The sequence below is a fragment of the Peromyscus eremicus genome, chromosome 4, assembly GCF_949786415.1.
Source record: "Peromyscus eremicus chromosome 4, PerEre_H2_v1, whole genome shotgun sequence".
Classification (NCBI taxonomy): Eukaryota; Metazoa; Chordata; class Mammalia; order Rodentia; family Cricetidae; genus Peromyscus; species Peromyscus eremicus.
The window spans coordinates 71,281,610-71,308,293 of NC_081419.1; positions in this window are offsets into that span (position 1 = coordinate 71,281,610).

The following is a 26,684-nucleotide window of genomic DNA, read 5'->3' on the forward strand; positions in this document are numbered from 1 at the left end:
CCATGAAAAGCCTCAAGTTAACAAAACATTTTAAATGTCATATTCTGTAGGTCTTTGAAAGGGTTGAAGACCATCTACGTATCTAAAATATATCTCTATATGATCTGGAAAGCCTACCTAACATATCTACAAATTTGATTGTTATTAATGAATAACCACTAACCAATGTTTCCTGCTTATCCTATATAACTTATAATGATAGCTGTCAAAAACTAGAATTTCATCCTACATTTACGAATAAACTGCATAGGCAAAACACTTCAAACCAAAAAAAATATGTACAATATATTGTAACAAAAATAACCTTAAATTTTTATCAATATGCAAAAATCTCCCAAACAAGAACAGAAACATACATAGAGTATGTTGTAACAAAAATTACCTTAAATTTGTGTCAATATACAAGTCCTTACAAATACAAAATATTTGAGATCAATAGCCCCTTAGTTTATAGTAGATACAATAATCTACCCTGTTATCATTTCTATATTCCCCTAAATACAACAAACATCCATAACCCACCAAAGAACAAAAAAAAAAAAACTCTTGGGAAATGTGGGCATCATTTTCTCCAAACTGCTTCTTCTTTCAGATCCCTGAGAAAATTTGGGATAATGGACAAGTCCTGGGAAGACCAGCTATAACCTTTGTTGATAGATATCACCTGTCAAGGTTCACGAGGTTTCCCTTGATCAAACCTGATCCAGATTTCCATTGACAAATATATTTTTTTCACTTTCATTTCGAAGTTAAGACAGCCCTAAAGTATCTAGGTTGGCTTAATCTTGCAGTCCTGCTCACAATCCTGTGTCTCCCAGCATCTGTGTCTTGCCCATCAGCCATAAAAAAATTCAAAATCAATGCAATGTTATACACGATCTAGACTTCTGGTGTTTTTTCCCATCTCTACATGGCTTTTTCCTTTTACCATCTCTTTAAAAAATTTATTATTTTTAATTGATTTCTTCCTTTTTATACCCATTTTCCTTTGTTTCTTAGGCCCATGCACATTGTTAAACACACTGGAACTTACTTAGAAGTTTTTCCACCTGGACATCTTTTACTGTGTATCTTTTAACCTTTTTTGTCTCATGAGCAAAAATCTGCTAAGTGGTGGGACTAGGACCTCCGTGCAGCTTTGGTGGCTTGCCTGCCTGTTTTTCAGGTTGAGAAAGTCAGGCCTAAAGCTCACAACCTGGTTGGAGTTTCATGACAGAGAACTGCATTAAACCTTCCTAGCTATGGAAGCTGGTACCTGCATTGCCACAAATGGCTTTTACTTAACTTGACGTACCCTAAGGAGTCTTAGTCAAAATATCACCAAGATGGTGTTGTATCATATCTAAGTTATGGAATCACCTTTAATGTCTACTAATAGAGAATTGGATAAGGAAAAAATATCATTGTTATGATATTAAAAAACAATGGAATCTTATTCCACCCAAAAGGACAAAAATCATATTCAGAGAAGTGGTTGTGACTGGAGGTTATCACATTAAGTAAGTTAGGGCATATCTAGACAATTTTCACATTTTTCTCATTAGTAGATCCTAAATTTTATGTGCATTCATAAAGTTATATGCATACATACATATGTAAATATGTGGCATGAAATTAGAAACCAAGCTATCTGGAGGAGTGTATGGGAGTAATGGGGGGTGGAGGCTGCAGAGAGAAAAGAGGATTGGAAGACCTGGGGGGCATGACTACAGTGTGTTACATATGTTTATAAATGTCTGTGTACAGTAAAAATCCGTTTATAAAATATTTTTGTTTATTCTTAAATTATCATTTTGGTATATCATAAGCTCATGAATTTCCTCATCTTCTTTAAGTTGTTAAATAAACCCAATAAAGTTCTTTATACTATTCGTATATAACCTATTTAACTTCTGGTTGGTCAGTGATCGTATCTCTTTCATTTTGATTTCTTATTTTTTTCTGACTGTATAGCTGTCTGTTGATCTATTTTTTTTTAATCTCTCTGTCTTTCTATAATGCTGTCTCAGTTTCTGTCCTTGTTATTTTCTCCATCATTTTGTTTCATATTTACTCACTTGCTGTAATTGTTTCAAATAAGTTCATTTTGGTTTTGCTGGCTTTTTGTATCATTTTCTTTTTCATATATTTTGCTTTCTTTATGAATTTAAAGAAAATACATGGTTAATTAATACTTGGATCAAGGTGGTTAAGTATGCTTTTACCATAATGGCTGCAACATTGAGGGGTGATCAGAGTCTGTAGATTTTGGAATCAGAGAAAATATAGTTTGGAGAAGTGAGAAGCATGGCAATCTGGAAACTGGCAATGAGTGGGCAGCCTTGACGCTGGGACTTGAACGCTAAAGGGAGATTACACACGGCAAGTGCTAAGCTCATGACTGTCCCACCTTGTCAAATTTATCAGATTTCATACAATTTAGATGGTTGAGAAATACTTCCTGACACCAAGCCTAGAAAGATCTTAAAACAGAAGGTCTTTGGCATATGTTGCACTTTCAGCTAGATGTTTTTCTGCCTCCAAATTCCATCAGTTGGAATCCTACATCTCATGTAATGGTGCTTTGGGAGTTAATATGCCTTATGGTGGAGTCTTAATGAAAGACCCTTACAGGAGGGACCCCAGACTATTCTCTAGCCCCTTTTCATCTGTGAGGCTACAAAGGGAAGTCAAAACTGAAACCTGTAAGAGGAACTTCACCAGCACCCTGCCACACTGGAAATCCAGGCTTGCCTTTTTAGTCCCCAGAACTCTGAGTAGTAAAATGTCTATTTCTTCTTTAAAAGAGCCAATATGTGTTGTTTTGTGATAGCATACTAATATACAAATGATTAGATCATTTGCCTCCACTCACGAATGAAATCCTGGATGGTGTCTAGGGTTGATGCCATATTGAGCTTTGTTACAGACTGAAAATTATTGTGTGCTACATTTTTAATAAACTTTCACTAAATTATCTCAGTCTTTTGATTCTGGGTTTTGCCTCATCCACACATTGCAATGCTGGACATGAAAGCTGTTTCCTAATTGGTGCTGTGCCAATTCCACAGTATACACCATTCTAGACTAAGCCATCTTGCCTGGACTTTAATTAAATAACCTTCAAGGATGAAGAACCACAGGGGCAAGGTCGTAGAAACAGCTACAATTATTTCCTGCAGCTATTGATTTTACACTAATGATCTTAAATGATGCATGGCTCTGGATTCAGCAATCACACTCAGAATGGCAGGTGGGGACTTGAGTGTCGATTCCCACAAGGGACCAGAGCTATTTGGACAAATTTAAACTTGTTGATGCTGTTTTTGAAGTGTGAAGGAGGGTGAAACTCCAAATTCTGGTGGGTACATGAACTTAGGAGAAGCTATAATATCAAAATATTAAGGTTTGGATCCAAGAAAAATGTAGTTTAAGTAATTGGATTTAGTGCCTATAAGACTTTGTTTCTTTACCTGTAAAACATACATAATACTGTGCTTTTGGTTTCTTTTAAAAGTTATGATTATTCTAAGTCACAAGGCATGAGAAAACAATGCTTCTTTTTTGTTTTTATTCAATTTATTGGATATATTTCATTCTTCATTTGATTTTCAGAGCTACAAAACCTGTAAATAACAAATAAACACATTTCTAACCATCAATATAAAAGTAACATGGCTAGACTTCCATTCCAGCTATAGTAAAATAGGAAGGTTGTTTGGCTTAAATTTCAAAGTACTGCTTGTGTAACCATATTCTACCCAACTGCATGGCCATAAGCAACATTTTACCCATTTTTTTTTTTGCCCAAATAAGGAATTCCTTGTTCCTTATTTGGAAAATGTAGACAGTCATAGTCACACTGAACTATCTTAATGATAAAGAGGATTAAATATTTGAGTACATTTTACTAAAAGATAAATGTTATGAAATATTGTTAAACATAATCTTGTAAATTAACCTTCATATTTGAAGTAGGAGGAAGGAAAGCGTGTTAACAGCTTTGCAAAGAAAATTGATTAATGTCTACATACTGTCTACATCCAGAAGGCTTTTGATATTCTTGCTTTGACTTTTGAAGTCAAAGAGATTCCCCTAATACTCACAGAATAGTCAAAACAGATCTCAAGTTTGAAGAAAGAAGAAACCAAGTTGAGTGAAGAATCACCAGTTATGGAGAGTTTCAGGGCCCAGCATTCATCCCTACCAAGGTTCTGCTAAAGATGCTGTACCCTTCTAGTTTATATATTTTATGATGAAATGAGTTTTGTCAAGCTGATGTTTTCATTTTCCTTTCTTTTCACTTGTCAGAATGAATTCTCTAGCCTTTGGGAGGGAGACACTTACATGTCATTCTGATTTACTCTCTGAAATTCAAACATCCAATGATTTGTTCTCCTTTTTAAACAAATATACATTGGTATTTTCCCTCTTTAACTCATGTGCTAGACATTGGATGCCAATGAAATACTTTCAGTTTATTTACATTTATAATGGTATGGTGAATGAAGCAAGAATGATTGGCTCCACATAGTAAGCGCTGGATTAGAATCTTAGCCCATACTCATGGTGTTCTGCAAGGCATCCAGAAAGAAAGTTATCTAATTGAGATCATTGTGAGAGGCAGTGCTAGGGATAGTTAGAAAATACATTTTTAGTAAGTAATTTCATAGAAGTGGGAAGGGAGGGGAGGGCAGCACATAAGTAGGCATGACAAGATCTGACTAACCATAGTTAAGAGTATTCAAACATTGTTATATTCCGTTATTCCGTCTCACCAAGAATCCCATCCCTGCTGGCGAGAGTACCATGGCCACGAGCCTCCTTTACCAACCCATTTAGTGATTGTATCATCTTTCAAGACATCTTCGAAGTTATTCTTCTTTCTGGGATGATCCAGATTTTGTCACTGGGTGTATAACACTGGTTATGACTATCCTATGTGGATCCAAAATGAAATGCCATTTTAGTTCTAGAACTTCCAATAAGACCTCCTATAACCTTATACCATAACTTAAACATAATCTCCACCCATTATTATGTCTTTTACCTTACTTTAAAAGATTTTGGTCCAGTGTGCATACTTTAAAATTATACCATCTCAAATTATAACAGGCTACAAATAGTTTACTACATGATATTTAATATAGTTATATATAATATTATAGCTTAACAATCCTTATTAATAGATAGTTGGAGCTGTAGTTTGAGTGTAAAATATCCTACATAGGCTCATGTATTTGGATACTCAGACTTCAGTTAGTGGTGTTGTTTAAAAAGGTTATGGAACTATTAAAATGTAAATTCTTGCTTGACAGAGATGTATTTTAAGAACTTACAGCCTTGACTCACTTCCAGTTTTCTTTCTTTGTTTCTTCTTTGAGGTTAAGATCTGATCTTTCAGCTTCCTAGGCCTGTAGCTTGATACTATGTCTCTCTAACATGACGAACACTTATCCCTCTAGAAACATAAACTAAAATAAACTCTCCTTTCTGCAAGTTGCTGTTGGTCATGGTATTTTATCACAGCAACAATTAACTAATATAGAAGTTGATAATCAGAGTTAATGTGTTGCTATGAGGAACCCAACAATGTTGTCTTCGGAAACATATGGAAGACTGTGGACTTAGACAAGAAAAGCAGTCATACTCAGTAAGTAGAGCTTAATTGACATTCTAGTAGAAGCCTGGCTGGAAAAAAGTGGTGCAGTCAGTAATGTGAGCTGTGGAGGTCTAGCTCATGAGGTTTAATAGTGAAATAAGGTCTCTGTTACCAACTGTATTAAGATCCATTTGTGTGCTAGTTTGTCAAAGAATCAGGCTAGTTTTTGCTCATGTCCTGAGAAGTTATATAGGCTAAATTAAAAAGTAGTGAATGAATATCATTGGTGTAGAAAAAATTCAAGACGACAGGGCATTGACTCTGTGGCATGATTGTTACTAACTACCCCTATGCAGACCTATATCGAAAAAGAACAAGTGAGGCAAAAAGAAACAGAAAATGTACATTTTAGAGAAGAAAAGAGTAACAGGAAACTCAATGTTACAGCCAAGGGCTGTGTGAAAGAGAGGCATTAATTGTTAAAGAGATTAGCACTGTTAACTCTGTAACTGTTCACTCAAGCTCTACACAAAAACAATGGAAAGCACATCCTGAGGGCAACACGTAACCCAGATAACTTTTCAATTTATGAAAGAGAATCTGGCAGGGTTTTTGTTCCTAGAAAACAACTACACAGAGAAGATGAGGGTCCACCCCAAGCTGACAGCCAAACTGGATGGTGTCATCTAAGTAGTACTGGATTTAGAGACATGAAAGACTTAAAAGTGAAGTGTTACATAGTTTTTCTCCATGTTGATAATTCAGAGAGTTATCAAGGCAAGGCAATATGTGGCAGTCAGGAAGGCTCTGAAAGGCCATTGTGTGAAGCTGTGAAGGTGAAGCTTAGTTTATGATAGAGACCCCAAGATGTTGGAAGTTCAAGAGCTGTGAGATATCTGCCAAGGAGAACTGCTTACATAGAGAGGAAAAAAAACAGTATGGTGTAGGCAGTAATACTGGAGGGCTTAAGCTGCCTAAGTCCTTTGACACTAGACATGGAGCTATAGGATTTGTTGTTTACGCTCCTGGGTTCTGGTCTTGCTTTGGTCCAGAATTTTATAACTATGGCTTATGGCTTATTCCTTCCTTTTGAAATGGTAATATATATTTCTTTCTTTCATTATATTTTAGAAGTATATAAAAGGCTTTAATTTGATTTTGATTCTATAATTACAAATTATAATTTGATTTTTGATCATAATTAAGACGTTAAGTCTTTGATACAATTTTGGACTTTCAGAATTATGAACACTACTGAGATTGCTAAAAAATATAGGGACTTTTGAAGTTGGACTAAAGGCATATTGCATTATGAAATGGCCATGAGCCTTTGAGGCAAGGATGTGGAATATTGTGGTTTGAATGAGGGCTGTCCCACATAATTTCATGCATTTAAACATGTGATCCCTAATGCTGTTTAGGGGAGATTACAGAATATTTAGGAGACAAAGACTTGCTGGATGAAGCATGTCACTCACGGTAGCCTTTGAGAATTTTTAGTCTTTTCTTATTTTCAGTTTGCTTTTTTGTTTTTGTGTGATGTGTGATCTGTCAGATTCATGTCCCTGCCACTTGCTGCCAGGCCTTCCTGCTGTGATAGAATCATATCCCTGTGGAACATAAACCCAAGAACACTCACCTCTCTAAGATGCTTTTTGGTCACAGTGTTTAAGAATAGCAAGACAAAGGAATTAATTCAGGAACAAAGAACATCAGAGTGATTTTTATTTTATTTTATTTATTTATTTTTTGGTTTTTCGAGACAGGGTTTCTCTGTGTAGCTTTGCGCCTCTCCTGGAACTCACTTGGTAGCCCAGGCTGGCCTCGAACTCACAGAGATCCGCCTGGCTCTGCCTCCCAAGTGCTGGGATTAAAGGCGTGCACCACCACCACCCGGCCAGAGTGATTTTTAAAACAATCCTCATTAGTCCTTGTGTCTATAAGTTCTAGAGTCCAAGTATCTTGATGAGCAGTTCACTCTTCTATTTGGTGCAAATATAGCTGTTTGTCTGCAGCCTCTAAGAAGTATAAGGAGAAAACTTTATGAGTTGACCCCTTACAACTTGGCCTCTACCATCTCTCATCATCTTGATTCCTACCCTATGTATGTAGTCACAAAAAACTATTTTCGCAAATTGAAGTGTGGCTGATGGATGACTTTTGTCTTCATTGTCTGTGTGTCTCTCTTCATTTACAGATCACATTCACCTGCCCTCTGCCTGCCTGACTGCATATCTGACGTGAGAATTTTTTTATTCAGGGGATGTTCTCACTTTCCCTCTTGGGCAGAATTAGGCAGTTATTAGTGTCATTGTATCTTCATTCTATTCAAAACTCCTACAGAGCATATTTTATCTTTCTTCTCTGGCTTACTTCCATTTTAAATTTAGGGCTTCTAAAGCCTTAAAAGTTCTTTTCTCATTTCTACGTGAACAACTTAGAAAAATGAGTAAGAAAATGATACACTTACCAACATTTCTCAGGATGTAAACCCATCAAAACAAAGATTGTTTTGAAAAAATAGTGGCAATTATACTAATAATAACTATGTGGGAAACTTTGATCAATGTTTGTACAATTAAAGATTTTATCTGAAACTGAGAACAAATGGACAATAAGATGACTCTATATATTTCCAAAGTTATTTTGCACCAGCATCTGCCAGGTCTGCCTAAAAGTTATTTGGTTCCCTATGTAAATCTACTTTTGATTGGCATACTATTTACTATTTATTAGAATCAGGACTCTGCAAAATTATATGTTCTGAGATGGATTTTTCCAGTAGACAAGAAAATTATTTGCCCAGTGGAAAGGATAACTGGAAAGGATTTGCAGTAACCTCGCTCCTGCAGTTTTTCTTTGATTTCCTGACCTTATTCAGTTTCTTTATCTTTGAAAGAGCTTAACCATTTGCTATTTTCCCTTTTAATGAAATAAATCATCAGTGTCTCACTATGGTTGTTTATATGGGAGGCATGATTTCATTAAAAATATTTGTTGTGCAATAGACAAAATCAATGTATCTTACCTATTGTTACAAATGAAGAATGAATGCTTAAGGGGTTGATTTAATTTTGTGAAAGTCCATCCTTGGTATGTCATGGTGGCAGGTTGATTGATATTAACTAATCTTGGCTATCATTGGGGATTTTTCAAATGTAGCAAAGTAAGTACCTACGAAGTATATGTTCGTGTGTTGGAAGTTCACATTGTTGAAAAATTGTTTTTTAATAGGATATTGGTACAAACATAATGGTTTCTTTGGACAATTTTCCTTTTTATTAGTTTTTATTTTAAAATATGGCAAGATAGTATATGCACATGTGTGCAAGAAGGTATCAAATCCTTAGAGCTGGAGTTTCGGGCGTTTGCTATCTGATATAAGTGACAGAAATTAATCTTGGGTTCTCTGCAAGAGAAGTACACACTTTTAAATTCTGAGTAATGTTCCCAAACCTCTCATTGTGAATATTTTCAACATTTTAATGAGACCCACCTGTATGCCTTCTTATCCCTGCTTACACTCCCCACTTTCTCCTTCTGTCACCAGGAGTCCTTTAACTTTCATGTTACTCTTTCTTCCAAGTCCCACGTATGAGAAGACACATGCTGTACTTGTCTGTTGAAATCCAGCTCACCTCACTTACCAAGATGATCTTTAGTTCATCTACTTCCTTACAAACAACACAATTGAGTGCTTCTTTACAACTGAGTAAAAACTCCACTGTGTGTGTGTATACATACATACATATATATATATATATGTCACATTTATATATATATATATATATATATATATATATATATATATATATATATATATATAAATGTCACATTTCCTTAGTGTGTTCATGAATGTGTGGGCTAGCTCTATAACTTACTATTGTATGTGATGCCATAATAAAAATGTGTGTGTGTGTGTGTGTGTGTGTGTGTGTGTGCGTGTGTATATTGCAGGACAACTTTCATTCTTTGAGGTAGATGTTTTTGCCAGTTTTTAACCCTGATATATGTTCTGTCACTCTATTGTATTAGAAATGTTTGTTGTAGGATGTCTTTCTGTGTGCTGTGAATATGTGTTTCTCCCATTGGCTAATAAATAAAACTACATTGGCCTATGGCAGAGCAGGATGGAGTCAGGCAGGGAAATCCAAGAGAGATAGTGAAAAGAGAAAGGAGAGTAAGGGAAATGTCATCCCATAGCCCAAGGAGCAACAAGATGCCAGCAGACCTGTATCACGATGGCTACGTGGCAACATATAGATTAATAGAAATGGGTTGAGTTAAGAGCTAGCTAACAAGAAGACTGACCCATAGGCTATACAGTTTGTAAATAATATAAGCCTACCAAACAGCTGCAGGACATGGGTAGGAGAGATTCCTCCCCATCACTGGCCGGGTGGGACTGGAGAAACTTTTGGCTACAGATGTTTTATACCCATGCTTTCTCTGTTTTCCTACAAAATTATAATGATATATCAGCAATTATTCTAACTAGTAGTTTTTGCATGAATGTGTGCTAATAAGAAAGTATGAAGACTTTCCAGCTCTGAGCCAGTGGAGGACAGGGATGGCTCTCCCCAAGACCTCTCGGTTTTGGGGTGGGCACAATCAACCAAGAGTGTCCTCTGGCACAGAGCAGTGAGGTACCATCTAACCAAGTGCCATCCTGGTTTCTAGGTCTGGGCATGTGAGAGAAGAAAAGCAACAGCTCTGCACCATGCTTTGCAGCTTGGCCAGGCAAGACTCAAACAGGCATCACCCATGACTCAACCAAGAGCTTGCCTGACGACAGGAGCCATTGTGGTGAGCAAGTGCAGGATGAGGAAATGGAAGAGAAAGAGAGAGGCAGAATGGTTCATGGGCTGGATCTGAAGTGATGAAGGTGGTCAGGAACAGCCTGAAGTGAATGGCCTGCTAACTACCGGAGAGCACACTTATGTCTTAGCCTAGACTAATACCAAGGGCCAGGTCTTGACTAGAGGTCCTGAACTGGCAGAGGGTGTCTGCGTTGATGTCTGTTGCTCCTGTTGCCACTGAGGGCCCTGCAGAGGCTTGTAGTCTGGGTGGGCACCTGGGGCCACGTTTGTAGCTGAGGGCTCTGCTGCCACAGGGGCCATGCTTATTTGAGTGACCTGTACTGTCACCTGGCGCCATGGTGATATCCTGCCTGTGCAGCTGCTGAATACCATGTCTGAGTCTGTGGTCTGTGTTGACGTCTGTGGCTTATGTTGCTACCAAAGGCCACACAGTTGCCCCGGAGTCTTGGCTTTGCAGCTGCCTACCCAGAACCTGGGCAATGAGTCGGCTCACCTCAACATCCACCAAATCTATGAACAGTTGGAGCAGGTGAGGGAGAAGAACCTATAGATCCAAAACTGCAGGATCTCAAATCCACAGGACAACAACAGGGTATACAAGAGGAGCCCCAGTGAGAGCCCACTATTGATGGTGTAGCAAAAACCAGAGGCCAAAGCCAGACCAATGACTCATGGCAATGAACACTTGCAAGTAAAGATGAGTAGACTAAAGGGTAAACTGTGTGACTCAACAAGCCACAGTACAGCTTTCACGATGAGATTCTTCTCCTTTATTTCTTTAATTTGTTTTGTTGGTTTTTGTTTTTATATTAAATTGTGTTTTGTTTTCTGGGGGAGGTTTAAAGTGCAGAGGATTGGGAGATGAGTGGGATCAGGAGGCATGGTGTGAAATCCACAAGGAATCAATAAAAATTAAAAGAATTTAAAAAAAGAAAATACCGAAGGGAAGTGAGATTAGAGGGGAAGGGAGAAATCTATATTCTATCACTTACAATAATATTGAACGTCTGATTTCTTCCTCTTTCTCATTGTAGGATATTTCTGTGACTATACAGAAGGCAAGCTATTATACTATAAGAAAAATGATTCAAAGGATGGGCTAACAGAGATTCCTAGCCAATTTAATATTTTATTTCTTTGAGAAATGATGTCTTAATGTGACTATCCTTACCATTTGAGAAGGGAAACAAACCAACAATGTGACTTTTTATCTGTCGGCCGAGATTTATACTTACTGAAGTTTTTCTGGGAGGATGAAGGTTAAACAAGGAAATGAGACTAACTTGCTAGTATAATTAATATTAGATAAATGTTGTATGCTTCTATATGTGTAGAAATAGCTTCTCTGTACAAGTGGCCAAAGATAACGCCATTATATTCACATACACTTAATTAGTACCCAGTGCTTAGAAGGTGTTACTGAAACTATCAACCTAATGCCATGCCTTGTGCTTTACAAGACTTTCTAGGCACAATGGGGACTGCATTCTATTTTATCTATAAAGAAATATTGTCAATTACATGGAAACAACTGCATTTGGATGATGATGATGAACTGAGCCTCAGATGTTCTCATTGATTTGCATGTATCCACTACCAAGTTCTGGAAATTTGGTAACATCCTCTGCTAAGAACTTTAATTTGAAGAGAGGCAAACAGGACATAAAGGAGAATAGTCATCACTTTAACAAATTGTCCTGGCAGAAGTGACCAGTGATTCAACATGCAGGAAGCTATAGTAGCATCACATTCTGAATGGCCTCCAACCCAAACTAGGTTCCTTACTGTGCGTAATAGTCACATAGACACATTATTTATGTTGACATCACAAATAGTTTAAATCTCAGTATATGACAACCAATATGAAATTGCAAATTAGGCTGATGAACTTTTAAGAAAAAAATAGAATAATTTGTAGAATGCATGGAAGACAATGTAACACAAATACATTGGAAGAAAAAGTTATAAAGAAATACACCAGAAAAAAATGTAACCAAAATAATAATGCCACAGTAATACTGAAATAAGCATAGCTGAAAGGAGATTTGCTATACACAAGGGAGGATAAATAGAATGCATTGACCACTATCAAAATAATCATGCATAAAGACATAAGTAATATGATATCAAATAAATATAAAAAGAAATACTATTCATATTAAAATAAATTGACAGATATAATGAAAGATTAAACATACACTCTGCAACAGCCTGCTTCAATAGATGGCATTTCTTTTAAATCTGTTCATAATTTAAATTTTATACTTAGCTTGATAGAAGACAGTAGAACAAACTCTTAAACCCTCCTCCATAAAAAATCAGATGTATATGAATTACTGAAAAACAGTATTGATGTAATAACAGCCTATTTGTGGCATAGAAGAGATTCTTGATAGATATTTAAATTTTCCTGTACATTAAAAGTGGCACATGGGGATGTAAAGATGACTTAGTCAGTAAAAGGCTTTCTTTGCAAACATAAGGACATAAGTTTGAACCCATGTAAAAGTTCCAGACATTGTGGTATGACGTTTCATCTCAGTAATGGGCAGGGGGATATTGATGGATACTACCTGAGATTCACTGGCCAGGCAGCCTAGCCTATGAGGTAAACACCAGGCCAATAAGAGATCCTGTCTCAAAAATAATGGTGAATAGTTCCCAAGGAATGGTACTTAAGGTTGTTGTCTGGTTACCATATTCGCACATGTAAACAAAAATGTACACCCCCCTCACATACAGACACACACACACACACACACACACACATACACACACACATATGTACCACATCCACACATGTAAACAAAAATGTACACCCCCCTCACATACACACACACACATATATACATATACACACATATACATATACATATATATACATATACATATATACATATACATATATATATATATATACATGTACAGCACAGTGGTTATATAAACAGTTAGTGAGAACAAGTATATTTATATTTTGGTACGGACAGATTTTTATTAAAAACCACAAAATAAATAGACTGTTACTTTCTAAATTAGACAAATATATATTCTAGATAGATTCAAAATCAAGGCATGGAAAGTAGAGTGAACAGGAAAGCCAAGCATCAAAAACTTTCAGAAAGATTCTGAACATCTGTTTGACCTCAGATATGGAAACATTCATATAGTACCAGACTGAAAGCATGAAGCATGAAGAGAGGATTTGTGAAGTCGATAACCTGATTTTTGAAGATGCATTTGCAATGCTTTAATAAACAAAAAATTTGCATTTAGTACATGGAAGGGAATTAAATGGTAGCAACCAATCCACCAGAAGAGTGCAAGGTATTTAAACAAGAAATTCATGGGAGGAATGAACAATTTAAACTGCCAGCTTTGCTAGCAGAGAAAAACACAGGATGTGAATTTTCAATCTTCAGTTTGACAAATACGTAGATGACTATTTGACTGTTGATGGAAATGTTGAAAACAGTGATTTGTTCCTGGGGAAGGGTCAGACTGTGGAGAAAGCAAGTTATGTTAGCTGACCATTTATGGGGCACGCATCCTATCTCTCAGTGCCTGCCAATGTTACCTTGTGTGACACAAGGGGCTTTGGGGTTGATTAATTAGTGGAGTTTGAGAGCAGGGAGCCTCCCACAGGGAGGGGTGTCTAGAGCAGGATGGGCTCTGTGGTCACTTAGTCTTTCCTAACTCTTCTGGCTTCCACTGATGCATCTCCAACTTCCTGCTTTTTGTGTCTTCACACTCTTGCCTCACCTACACCAAGTGTTTTGTGTGTGTGTGTGTGTGTGTGTGTGTGTGTGTGTGTGTGTTTGAGAGAAATCCAAGAAAATTATTGTCACTTATTGAATTTCTTTAATATATTAAGCTGGGTATTATAAAAAATAAAAGCTTATTGTGCATAATTCTGGAAGCTAGAATGTTCTAGAACAGGACACTGGATTTGTCATCTGAAGAGAGCCTGGCCCTCACACAGATATATCCAGCTTTTTGACTATGCAACCCAGTATTGCCATCTATAAAGTTCATGCTCTAGAACTGTAAAATTGAGTTACAAAAATAAACACAAGTACTTTGTCCAGTTTGTGCTGTGCTGCGTGTATAAAAGTTCTCAGCCATGTGCAGCCATGTGTAGCCTGCAGGCCACAGGTAGGACACAACTATGTTATGACTTCTATGTGCCATCATTGGTGGGAGATGGGGCAATCTCTACAAGGACTTTTTCAAAAGGAGGAAAATCTCATTGAATGAAGTTGTGTGCTCATGGCCTATTAAACTCCTAAATGCTCCAGGTCTTAATGGCTGGAGACGTCTTTCTATATGCTGTGAATGTGTTGCTCTGATTTGGTTGATAAGTAAAATGCTGACTGGCCAGTAGCCAGGCAGGAAGTATAGTATAGGCAGGACAAGCAGAGAGGAGAATTCTGGGAATAGGAAGGCTGAGTCAGGAGTCACCAGCCAGACACAGAGGAAGCAAGATGTGAAGTCAGAACTGAGAAAAGGTACTAAGCCATGTGGCTGAACATAAATAAGAATTATGGGTTAGTTTAAATATAGGCCTGGGTTAATGGCCAAACAGTTTTAAATAATATAAGCTTCTTTGTGTTTACTTGGGTTTGAGTGGCTGCAGAACGGGTGGGACACAGGAAAACTTCAGCTACACTTAATACCAGTAAACTGGGCCTTACATTTTAACACATGCATTTTTCTTTTGAGAGATGTAAATAATACATCACAGCAGGGATGTATATACAGCTGTGTTACCTCATGACTGGGACATAAGAAAATGATAAATGTTTCTATCAGTATTGCTATACAGATAGAAAATTACAGATTTTCAGTGTGACAAAGGAACAAATAGAAACATCTGTTTCTTCATATATCAAAAATGATAGAAGTGGAGGATTAAAATGCTATACAGAGAGTATTCAAATAAATATTTTAGGTTCACATTAGAATAAGTGAAAAGGATAGGGACTTTTGAACATGTCTCACATCCCTTTTTGTTAGTCCCAAGTTAAAAAGAGGATCCAAGCAAGGGATGGGAGACATTTATTAGTCATAAGGTAGCTGCCTACCTTAACACCTCCCATGGTCTTTCTTCTTTTTCTATTCAAAGTAAGGAGATAGTCTATGAATTTGATGTCTGTGTACTTTATCATCTAAACCAAGACATCTTTTAAAATATTTTTATGACTTGAAAATTTCATACATTTATAGAATGTATTTTAGTCATTTTCACTTTTTATCCTCAATTCATCTCTCTCATGCCCTCCCTCTCCCAATAAAACCCTGCATGCAAGCAGGTTTTCTTGCTACTGTCATATCTTATTTTTGTGTGGAGCCTAGTGGATTTAATTAGAGTATCTTTATGAGCATGGATAGAAACTTCTAATGAGTTGCTCAAAAAAACATTTTAAAAGTCAAAGAAGCACTCTTGAAAATTGTAGTGTGAGGTAATTGAAAGAAGTATTTCTCAGATTTGTGTCCACAGGTGGAGGTATGTGTTTTCCAACATAGACCCAAATTATTCTCCACTCATCTTCACAGAAGTTACTGAAGTGCTGGAGGAAAGTGCGCCAGGCACTCTCACAGGACCGCTGTTTTACAATGATTACAGTTGGAAACAAGCCTGGCCCACTTCTACTTCTGACTTCCATTCATTTACTTGAGCTAGAGAAATATCTTGAGACCTGCATGTACACACAGAGGAAAGGATGGAATTCTTGCAGCAAGAGTTCTGCATAGGCTAGTCTACTTAATGACACAATCCTCTTCCTTTCACTTTGCATATTCTTACGTGCCATAGACAAAGAGTTGATTCTGTTCTATATAGCATATGTAGATACATCAGTCACTTAGCTGTCCATGGATACCACCTTCATCTCCAGCAGTCAGCATATGTGTTGAGCTTCCCTAGTGTGTGTGTATATATATATACTAACATTATTATATAACATCATATATATTATGAGTATATTATATCACTATTTATTGTGCTTCTCTTCCATTTTTATGGCTACCAAAACTTTAACTGGTTTCTTTATCCATCTACCCACCCATCCACTTTTGTATTGTATGTCTTTCTTTTTCCCCTCTAAAATGTCAGGGACTATATTTGAAACCATCTTTCATGTTTCTTTTTTTAAAATTCCTACTGGAGGGTAGGCCCTAGCCTTGTGGACTTTCTCACTTACAAAGATGTAGTACATTTCACCTTAGGGAGATATTTTGACAAAGACAATGAAGCTGAGATTTTTAATCTGTCTGACTGAGAGCTCAAGGTCTCAGAATTAGGTCTGTGGTCTGAATCCCTTCCTAAGACAATAACTGATTCTCACTGACATGTTCTTGACTAAAAATATTTAGTTCATAGGAAAACAGTGTCTAACACTGTCTTCTATTCTGAGTGGTAACACAGTCAATTCACATTTTCAGGATATCAAAGATTTCAAAGTTTGAGCTTCTTTTCAGCAGATTTTGACCAGTTTTTAATTTTTCCTGAATAATTATTGAATGTTTTATCCATATGGGCAGTGTTTGGCACTCTGGCATTCACTCTACTTGTATCTCAGTGATAGAGTAACCTATTTTTTTTTAAAATGTCAGTTTGATGGGATAGTAAAGGGTTGGCTAACCCAGTATAGATTGGGGAGGTGAGTGATCAAAACAGCTCTCTCAAGTATTTGCTAACTGTTCCTGTATGAACAGAACACAGGATATATTCCATGGGCCTTGTTCTTGATAGCCCATACCAGAGTGCTATGAAAGCAGCTCACACATAAGTTCTTTATATAATACCTCTTTGTTAGGATGAAATTCTACTTATGAAAATAAGTGTAGATTACTAATCCCAGAGAGATAGCCATAATCTTTGTCGTGGTTATGATTGACTGTGAACATGACAGGATCTAGTATCATCTGTAGCTAGAGTTTTCCTGCCTGGCCCACGGTCAGGGCAAATCTCTCTCACCCGCCAGTCCCACAGCCACTCAGACCCAACCAAGTAAACACAGAAACTTATATTGGTTACAAACTGTATGGCCGTGGCAGGCTTCTTGCTAACTGTTCTTACAGCTAAAATTAATCCATTTCTACTAGTCTGTACCTTGCCACATGGCTCGTGGCTTACCGGGATCTTCACATGCGGCTTGTCATGGTGGCAGCTGGCAGTGTCTCTCTCTCAGCCTTCCACTTCCCAGAATTCTTCTCCTTGTCCCACCTATACTTCCTGCCTAGCCAATGGCCAATCAGTGATTTATTTACTGACCAATCAGCAACGCACTTGACATACAGACCATCCCACAGCAATCATCTAGAAGACAAGGCTATGTCTGTGAGGCAGTTCTAGACAGGATTAATTGGAGTGGGAAGATCCATGCCAACTGTGGGCAGTACCAGGCATGGCTATATCACTGATTTAATGAAAATGAAAGAGACCTGCGCACCAGGACCTTTCCCCTGACTTCAGGTGTAATGTTACCAACTGCTGCAAGCTCCAACAGCTGTGCCTCCTTTCTCTGTTCAATGGTACACTTTAACCATGAGCCAGAAAAAACAAAGACAAACAAAGCACATCATCCTTTAAGTTAGCTTTGTCATAAAACAAGGAACATGGCTAATGAACTACCCAAATACACCCAATTCGTGGATCGCCCTCTGAGAATCAGAACACACTGGAGATGAACAGAAGGTGGAGATGCCTTTGACCTACTTTCTGTTTTTTTCAAGGCCTTGAACTCTAAAGACAACCCACAGCTCAACTTTCCTGTTACAGCTGTGACCTCCTGGCCTAAACTCCGTGGCACTCTTCTAGAGCAAGGTTTCCAGTTAGGGGCTTAAAACTTTTTTATGAGCTCTAAACACAAAACACTGTGGGAAAACATATTTCTCCATCTGCAGTAGCATTCAAAATAGCTGTTGGTTTTCTGATCCCACTACTTTAGTATAATTTTTTTCTCCTGTTATTTATTAAGAGATTTTCTATTCATTTTACATACCAACCACAGATTCCCCTGTCCTCCCTTCTCCTATCTCCCAGCCTTCCCCCCCAACCCATCCCCCTTTCCCACCTCCTCCAAGGCAAAGTCCTTCATGGGGAGTCAGCGGAGCCTGGTACATTCAGTTGAGGCAGGTCCAAACCCCTCCTCCCTGTAACAAGGCTGCACAAAGTGTCTCACCATAGGCACTAGGTTCCAAAAAGCCAGCTTGTGCACAAGGGACAAGTCCTGGACCCACTGCCTGGGGGCCCCCTAAACAGTTCAAGCTTCTCAACTGTCTCATTTATCCAGAGGGCCTAGTCCAATACCATGGGGGCTCCTCAGCTATTGGTCCATAGTTCATGTGTTTCCGGTAGTTTGGCTAGTTGTCTCTGTACTTTTTCCAATCATGGTCTTGATATCTCTTGCTCATAGAATCCCTCCTCCCTCTTGTTGATTGAACTCAAAGGGCTCCGCCTGGGACCCGACCTTGGATCTCTGCATCTGCAGTCACTGGATGAGGGTTCTATGATGACAGTTAGGGTATTCAGTCATCTGATCATCAGAGTATGTCAGCTCAGGCACCTTCTCGACTATTGCCAGTAGTCTATGGTGGAGTCATCTTTGTGGATTCCTGGAGACCTTTCTAGCACTCTGATTCTCCCTATTCCCATGGTGCTTTCATTTATCATGGTATCTCTTTCCCACTCTGGTCCTGATCCAGCTCGAACTTCCCACTCCCCTAAACTCTCATTCCCCTGTCCCTTGTCCTCCATTACCCCCCTTCACCCCCAGTTTGCTCTTTTGTAGGGCAAAGGATATGGTCAATAAGACAAAACGACAGCCTACAAAATGGGAAAAGATCTTCAGCAACCCCACGTCTGACAGAGGCCTGATATCCAGAACATATAAAGAACTTAAGAAACTAGACATCAAAATACCTAGCAGTCCAGCTAAAAAAATGGGCTATAGAGCTAAACAGAGAATTCTCAACAGAAGAATCTCAAATGCCTATAAGACATTTAAGGGATTGCTCAACATCCTTAGTCATCAGGAAAATGCAAATCAAAACGACTCTGAGATACCATCTTATACCTGTCAGAATGGCTAAGATCAAAAACACTGAAGACAGCTTATGTTGGAGAGGAAGTGGAGAATTACTGTTGGTGGGAGTGCAAACTTATACAGCCACTTTGGAAATCAGTATGGTAGTTTCTCAGAAAACTGGGAATCAATCTCTCTCAAGACCCAGCTATACCACCCTTGGGCATATACCCAAGGAATGCTCAATCATACCACAAGGACACATGCTCAACTATGTCCACAGCAGCATTATTTGTTTTTGTTTTTGTTTTGGTTTTTGGTTTTTGGTTTTTCGAGACAGGGTTTCTCTGTGTAGCTTTGTGCCTTTCCTGGGACTCACTTGGTAGCCCAGGCTGGCCTCGAACTCACAGAGATCCGCCTGGCTCTGCCTCCCGAGTGCTGGGATTAAAGGCGTGCGCCACCACTGCCCGGCATAGCAGCATTATTTGTAATAGCCAGAATCTGGAAACAACCTAGATGCTCCTCAACTGAATAATGGATAAAGAAAATGTGGTACATATATACAATGGAGTACTACTCAGCAGAGAAAAACAATGACATCATGAGATTTGCAGGCAAATGGATGGAACTAGAAAATATCATCCTGAGTGAGGTAACCCAGATTCAGAAAGAAAAACATGGTATGTACTAACTCATAAGTGGAAACTAGATGTAAAACAAAGGATAACCAGACTGCAACCCACAGCTCCAGGGAGGCTAACTAATAAGGAAGACCCTAGGAAAGACACAGGGATCGCCCAGTGATGGAGAAATTGATGAGAACTTCATGAACTATCATATAATTTAACACAAAACAAAACAGTACTTTGCCTTCTAAATCATGATGGACATAGACAATCACCTTAACATTCTTGTGTCAAAGTTGTAGTAACTTCTAAACACTTTCCACTTCATCTTACAAATGAGACACTGGAACTCAGTGGATAAGCAGCCAGCTCTATTCTACCAAGCAACTTTGTGTTTACCATCCTGAACTTAGAACCCAGGTCCATTTATGGCTCCATTCCTCTTCTGTCATTCATTTTTTAAAAAAAACATTTTATTATTTTTTGAGATTTGTTTATTCTTCTTTCATATATTAGATCCCAAATGCAGTTTCATCCCCCTTCTCTCCTCCTAGTCCCTCCACCTCACTTCTCCTCTCCCCCAGATCTACTCCTCTTCCATTTCCCTTCAGAAAAGGACAGGCCTCCAATGGGTACCAACCAAACATGGCATATGAAGTTGCAATAAAACTATGCACATCATCTTACATTAAGGCTGGATGAAGCAACCCAGTGGGAAGAAAAAGGACCAAAGGCAGAAAAAAAGAGTCAGAGACAGTCCATGCTCCTACTGTTAGATGTCCCACAAGAAGACCAAGCTATACAACTGTAACGTTCATGCAGTGGGCCTAGGTCAGACCCATACAGGCTTTCTGATTGTCAGTTCAATCTGTGTTAGTCCGTAAGAGCCCTGGTTAGTTGATTCTGTGGGTTTTCTTGTGGTGTTCTTGACCCCTCTGACTTCTACAATCCTTCCTCCTTCCCTTCTGCAGGACATCCCCATCTCTGCCTAATGTTTGGCTATGACACTGCATCTGTTCCCATTGGGTGCTGAATAAAGCCTCTTTGATGACTTATGTTAGGCTAGACTCTGGTCTATGAGTATAGCAAAGTATCATTAGGAATCATTTTATCTTGCCTTTTTTTCCCCTGCTGTGTTTGGTTCTGTCTTAGTTATCTGGGTTATCCAACTCCTAGTTCCTGACCCTCCACAGTGTGTCATGTTTGGGCTGCTTCTCATGGCATGGGTCTCAAGCTGGATCATTCATTGGTTGGCCAATTCCACAAGTTCTACATCACCTTTACTCCAGCACATCTTGCAAGAAGGGCAAATTTTAGGTCTGAGGTTTTCTGGCTAGTTTGATGTCCCAATGCCTCCACTGGAAGCCTTGTCTGGTTAGAGAGGATGGCTGGTTCAGGCTCCATATCCCCCATTACTAGGCATCTTAGCTAGGGTCACCCTTGCAGATACCAGGGTGTTTCCATTGCACTAGGTTTCTATCTCACCTGTGAAATGTTCCCCCAGTATTGAAAGTATTTTGCTCATATCCATTCTTGACTCTTCCTTCTAGATACTCCAAGATATAGTACTCAGTTAAGCACCCCTCTCAACTTCCTGTTTTTTTTCTCTTTCATTTTAATAACCCATTTAGTCCATTTTGTGCTGAGACTATGCTTCTAGATTTGTCATTCACTGGAACATGCCAACCTTCCAAGGGCTGTATCCTTAAAGAAAATTGCCTGCTCTTTCCCTAGAATCCACCAACTGCCTATAGCTCCCCATTCAGGGGTAGGAGCTCATAAGATCCTCCCCATCCATGCTGGAAGGCTGATTGACTTGAATTGTTCAGGTCTTACGCAGTCAACCACAACTATTATGAGTTCATGAGTACAACTGTCCTGTTGTGTTTAGAAGATACTTTTTTTCTCTGGTTCCTTTCTGGTTTCCTGTATTACATAGATGCTCCAAAGTAAACACATATATGTAAAAATTTGGTGCCAAGATCAACATACGAATGAGAACATGACTGTTCCTCTGGGATGTCTGAATTACATCCCATAATAGCCTCACTCTGAATGATTGTTTCCAGCTCCATACATTTATCTGAAAATTTAACTACATTTTTCTTTACAGAATCAAGAGTATGTATTTCTTTAGAATAGTACATAAGAAGCCACATAATAATGTTGCCATTGTTAGATAATTTCAATTATCTTTGAAAGATGTTCAAATACATTCCAGAAAATTTGTAATTCTGTTTTATTCTCATGACTTCTACTTTGTAAACATCATAGCTGATAGCACATCTTCTTCAGTATTTCCATGTGGCTCTTTGGAAAGTGTGAGCTGTTTTCCTTTATTATTTCAGTGAATCTTGTCCAGGCACCAAAGCTTTGGTACAGCTTGTATATAGACACACAGACCGTGATGTTATTGTCTGTGTGTCAGTAAGAGCGGCAACGAGAGAGGAAATTAAAAAGCAACAAGTGATGAAAACAGAGTGATTACATCTTCTCTCAGCATAAACACACCTGAGAATCCCAAAAGGCATTTATTTATGTCCAATAAATATTTGTTTCTGTACAATAGGATCATTTTTCATTGTTGCCAAAGAAGACTTAACCAGATTTTATGAGCACATGAGTTTGATATTTGTTAAGAAAATGAATTAGCAAGCTCTAAAAACTTTCACAAAGTTCTTCTAATTGTCTTCATTTAGGTTCTTCTGGAAGCTAAAGGTAGACTTTGGCAGGCTCCGTCAGAAAATGTGGCCTCTGCATTATTGACTCTCCTCTTTTGTTGTGCTGAAGAGACACCAGATACTTGGCTCTGAGAATGTGATTGGGCACATTTATCTGATCATTGGAGAGATGGCTATTATGGGATGTTAACAGACTCTATTATAGAGAGGCCCTATTCTCTATTTCTCAAAAGTGGATACTCCAAGCTCTTCTGTGCTCTGCCACTTTCTAGACATATAGGGCATCTGGTGCCAGAACTAATGGTCTCAGGAATGCATGGAATTCTACCTCTACTTATAGGCATGACCCTTTGATTCAAGTTCATAAAGCAGAAGCTCACAAGTGTGACATTTGCTATATAAGCAGACACTCAATGCTTATTTACTCTGCTGTGGAAAATTAAAAACAAAACTATATTCAAAACTCTTTCCATGACTGGTTCTATTCAGCAGTCACAGCAAGGCTGAGGTGGGCTTTGGTGTTTCTGTTTTGGAGCTGAAGACATTTAGACTGAGAGAGATTGTGGTATGAGAATAACATCACTGGCCTGGAGTTTGAACTTTCTAATTCTTACACCCATGGTTTTTTTCTGACTGCAGAAAGTAATTGTAGTTAAATTGAGGCTTAGATCAGGCCAATTTCAATGATTTATTATGGAAAATATACACTTAAATGTAGTAAAGAAGAATAGTACTGAAAGTCTTTCTTAGATTTCATGAGAATTTGAAACATAATGTTTGAATGCTCAAATAGAATTTATTTCTTCATGCATAGGGCCAGAAAAGTCAGAGAATTTTCAAAACAAAAAATAAAATGGGAAGGCTTGAGTTCTCTGTGCATATCATCATAGTATAAAAGGTGCAAATAAGTTTTTACTATATTTTCCTGAAGAATAAAAAGTCAGTTACTGGGCAAAGTGAAAGAAAGCATCAAGAAAGAGCAAGAAGAGGACCCCTGGTGATTTCTGTTTTCCACTTCAAATGCTCATCACTCTTCTCCCCACTAACTGGAGCTTTGAGCTCTTCGATCCATATCTTCATTTTCCAAAATACACTGTCTGCGGTAAGAATTTTGAATTGTATTTTAAATGCTGTGAGCAAGCAGCAGTTATTTTAAGCAAAAAATGTGTGTCAATTCTGACAGTTATTCAGAGAATAAAATGCCAGCTAGCTCCAAGAAGAGCCACCTCCTCCTAAGCCACACACAGGGAACTTATTTGTGTTCAGGTGAGTGACGATGACCTCATGACTATGTAGAGACAGATGAGGTGGAAGAGAACTAGTTGGGTTTGGAATAGGTTGAAACAAACAGAAATTTTGAAATGACTTAAACCCTTTAGCTACAGTGATTGTATGAAATATAGTTTATGAGAAGAATGTATTTTGGGGGTAATCAGCAATTTGTTGAAGCTTTTGTTAGATATTTTTGGGCCATTACCAATATACCACCTTTATTAAGAGTGAGTTGAGCACTACAGGTATATATAGAGGTTTTCAAAGCATATTGGACCATTCTATATTGAGTTTTTTCATTCTGCATTATTATGCTTCTTACTTGTTTTATTATACTTTCTTGTTTTTTTGGGGGGGGTAGTTTAGTGTTATCTTTATAGGCAGTCTTTCCTATCTGTATGATCCCCAGAGAGTCTTCTAGCTCCTCTATCTCATAGAGCATTGCTTGTGCTTTTTTAAAACCTCCCTCTCAAGTATGTATCACTTTCGTCACTTCACTTCTATAATTGTGGATTTACCTTCATAGTAGTGCTTTTCACATCGCCATGAGTTTGAAGTGCTTTAGCAGTTGGGTTCCCAGTTTATCATCTAAATTCCCATAAAAACTAACTTCCCTCAGTTCACAAATCATACCCGCTGTACTCATCATTGCATACCAAGTACACAATGAGTAATTATTTAGTATGTGGAAATTTTTACAACATAGAGTTGTTTTTCTCTTTAGTTCTCACTCCTACTTATGATCAGATCCTGAGCAGATCCAGAAAGACAGGCCTTAGCTATGCAAAATTCACTTGCTGGAAGTTGGAAGTAGTCCATTTACTCTGAGCCTGGAATCCTCATAGTTAGTTTGGCAAAGCCATCTCTGTGAAAACCTCCATTTCTCGTTAAGCTAATAATCATCTTCTTTGCCTTGGCTCGCTCATATCCTCTGCATTCTGACTATCAGACAGTGACATAAAAATACAGTTATAACACAATGTGATAATGGCCAATAGTGTTTTCTCTTCAGTATTCTCTTAAAGGATTTCTTTATTAGTTCTTTGGAAATTTTACACAACATGTTTGGTCCTATTTATTACCTCTCCCAACTCCTCCCAGACTCATTCCCTTTCTCTATCCATCCAACTTCATGTTTTCCTTTTCTTTTTGTTTTTTTTCCACCTAGTAAGTCCAATTTTTGTTGCCCACATATTCTTTGATGTGTGGCTTTCCACTACAGTGCGGTTCACTTACTAGAAACATTCTGCCAACGCTGATTCTCCATCTCTCAGCAGCTATCACTTGCCAGCAGTTTCTCAGTTAGAGGAGTGACTTCAGGTCCACCTCCCCTCTTCCTACTGAGATTTAGTCTGCTTTAAGTATACATACTGTCACAATTCTTGTGACTACAAATGTATATGTCTCCTGTTGTGTCCAGAGGACAATGTTTCCTTGTATCAGTCCACCAGTATTCTTTGAGAATTCGAAAGGTCTCCCCTATCTTTAACTAGAGGTGTCAACTGTGCTTTACAGGACAAGCATCATTTTTGATGAGACTATGATATTGAGAAGATAAGTAGATTGAAATAGTCTAATATAGCTCAACATTTGCAGATTCTGTAGGGAAAATATACATTAATTCATTTCAGGCATCTTTTTATAACTCATAGCAGTTTGATTTATTTCAATTCTTTGAATTTCCGTTTCTTAGGTAACATGATGGTAAGAAATATTTGTTTTTCTAGATTTCAGTGGGAATTAAAGTGATAACCATATGTAATATAACACTAGCTGGGGTTAAAGTCCTAAATAGATTGACACATTATGGTCCTAAACAATAGAAAATGATACTGACAAAAGATATATGAGGTATTTTTGTGTGAACAATGTTTTTATACCATCATTACAAGTACATCAGGAGAGAACTTCAGAATCCTTTTCTAACACAGAAAGTGTGTCCAATTGTCTTTGTTCATGTCTCCATGTAGTTCACATTAGAAATAACCTATCCATGAAATAAGATTGAACTATGTGTGAACAAAATATCCATAACTTATTTGTGGGATCTTAAGAAAATACTAAATTTCTGAAATTCAAACTTCTTTCTAAGTTGGCTACAATGATACATAGATCATAGAGTGGTTTACAGAGTTAGATATTATATATAAGCCACTATCAGCACTTAGTATATAGTACATTCTGTGCTCCAGCATATTCCTAGTATATAATAATAATACCAATAGCATGTCAACTAGTTTCAATTTGTTGTGTAATTTAGTGTTGCCAATCTATATTCTTTTCTGTTCAGTGTGAAGTGTGTACATCATAACTGAAGTAGAGACATTTAGTGATCATCCAACTTTTCCCTATTTATTTCTCAGGAATTGTATCACATTTTCACTTGACCTTGGAAATAGAGAAGAGAATGATGTTAAGTCTATTGCTGACTTTAGATTATGCATATACTCTATACGTTTTCATCTATGGGCAAAAGTGTCAAAAGCCCAATAGGCTGCCTTCAAATTCTCTTATTTCCCATAGTGACGGGTCACTGAGGCTCATCTGAGGATGGATTGACAACAGGACAATAGACCCTCTCTCACCCTTGATTATGAGTATAATAGAACTCTAGTTATCCTGTGACAGTCATACGTGAGGAAAAATGAATTCTCAATTTGTTAAACAAATCTTTGTAG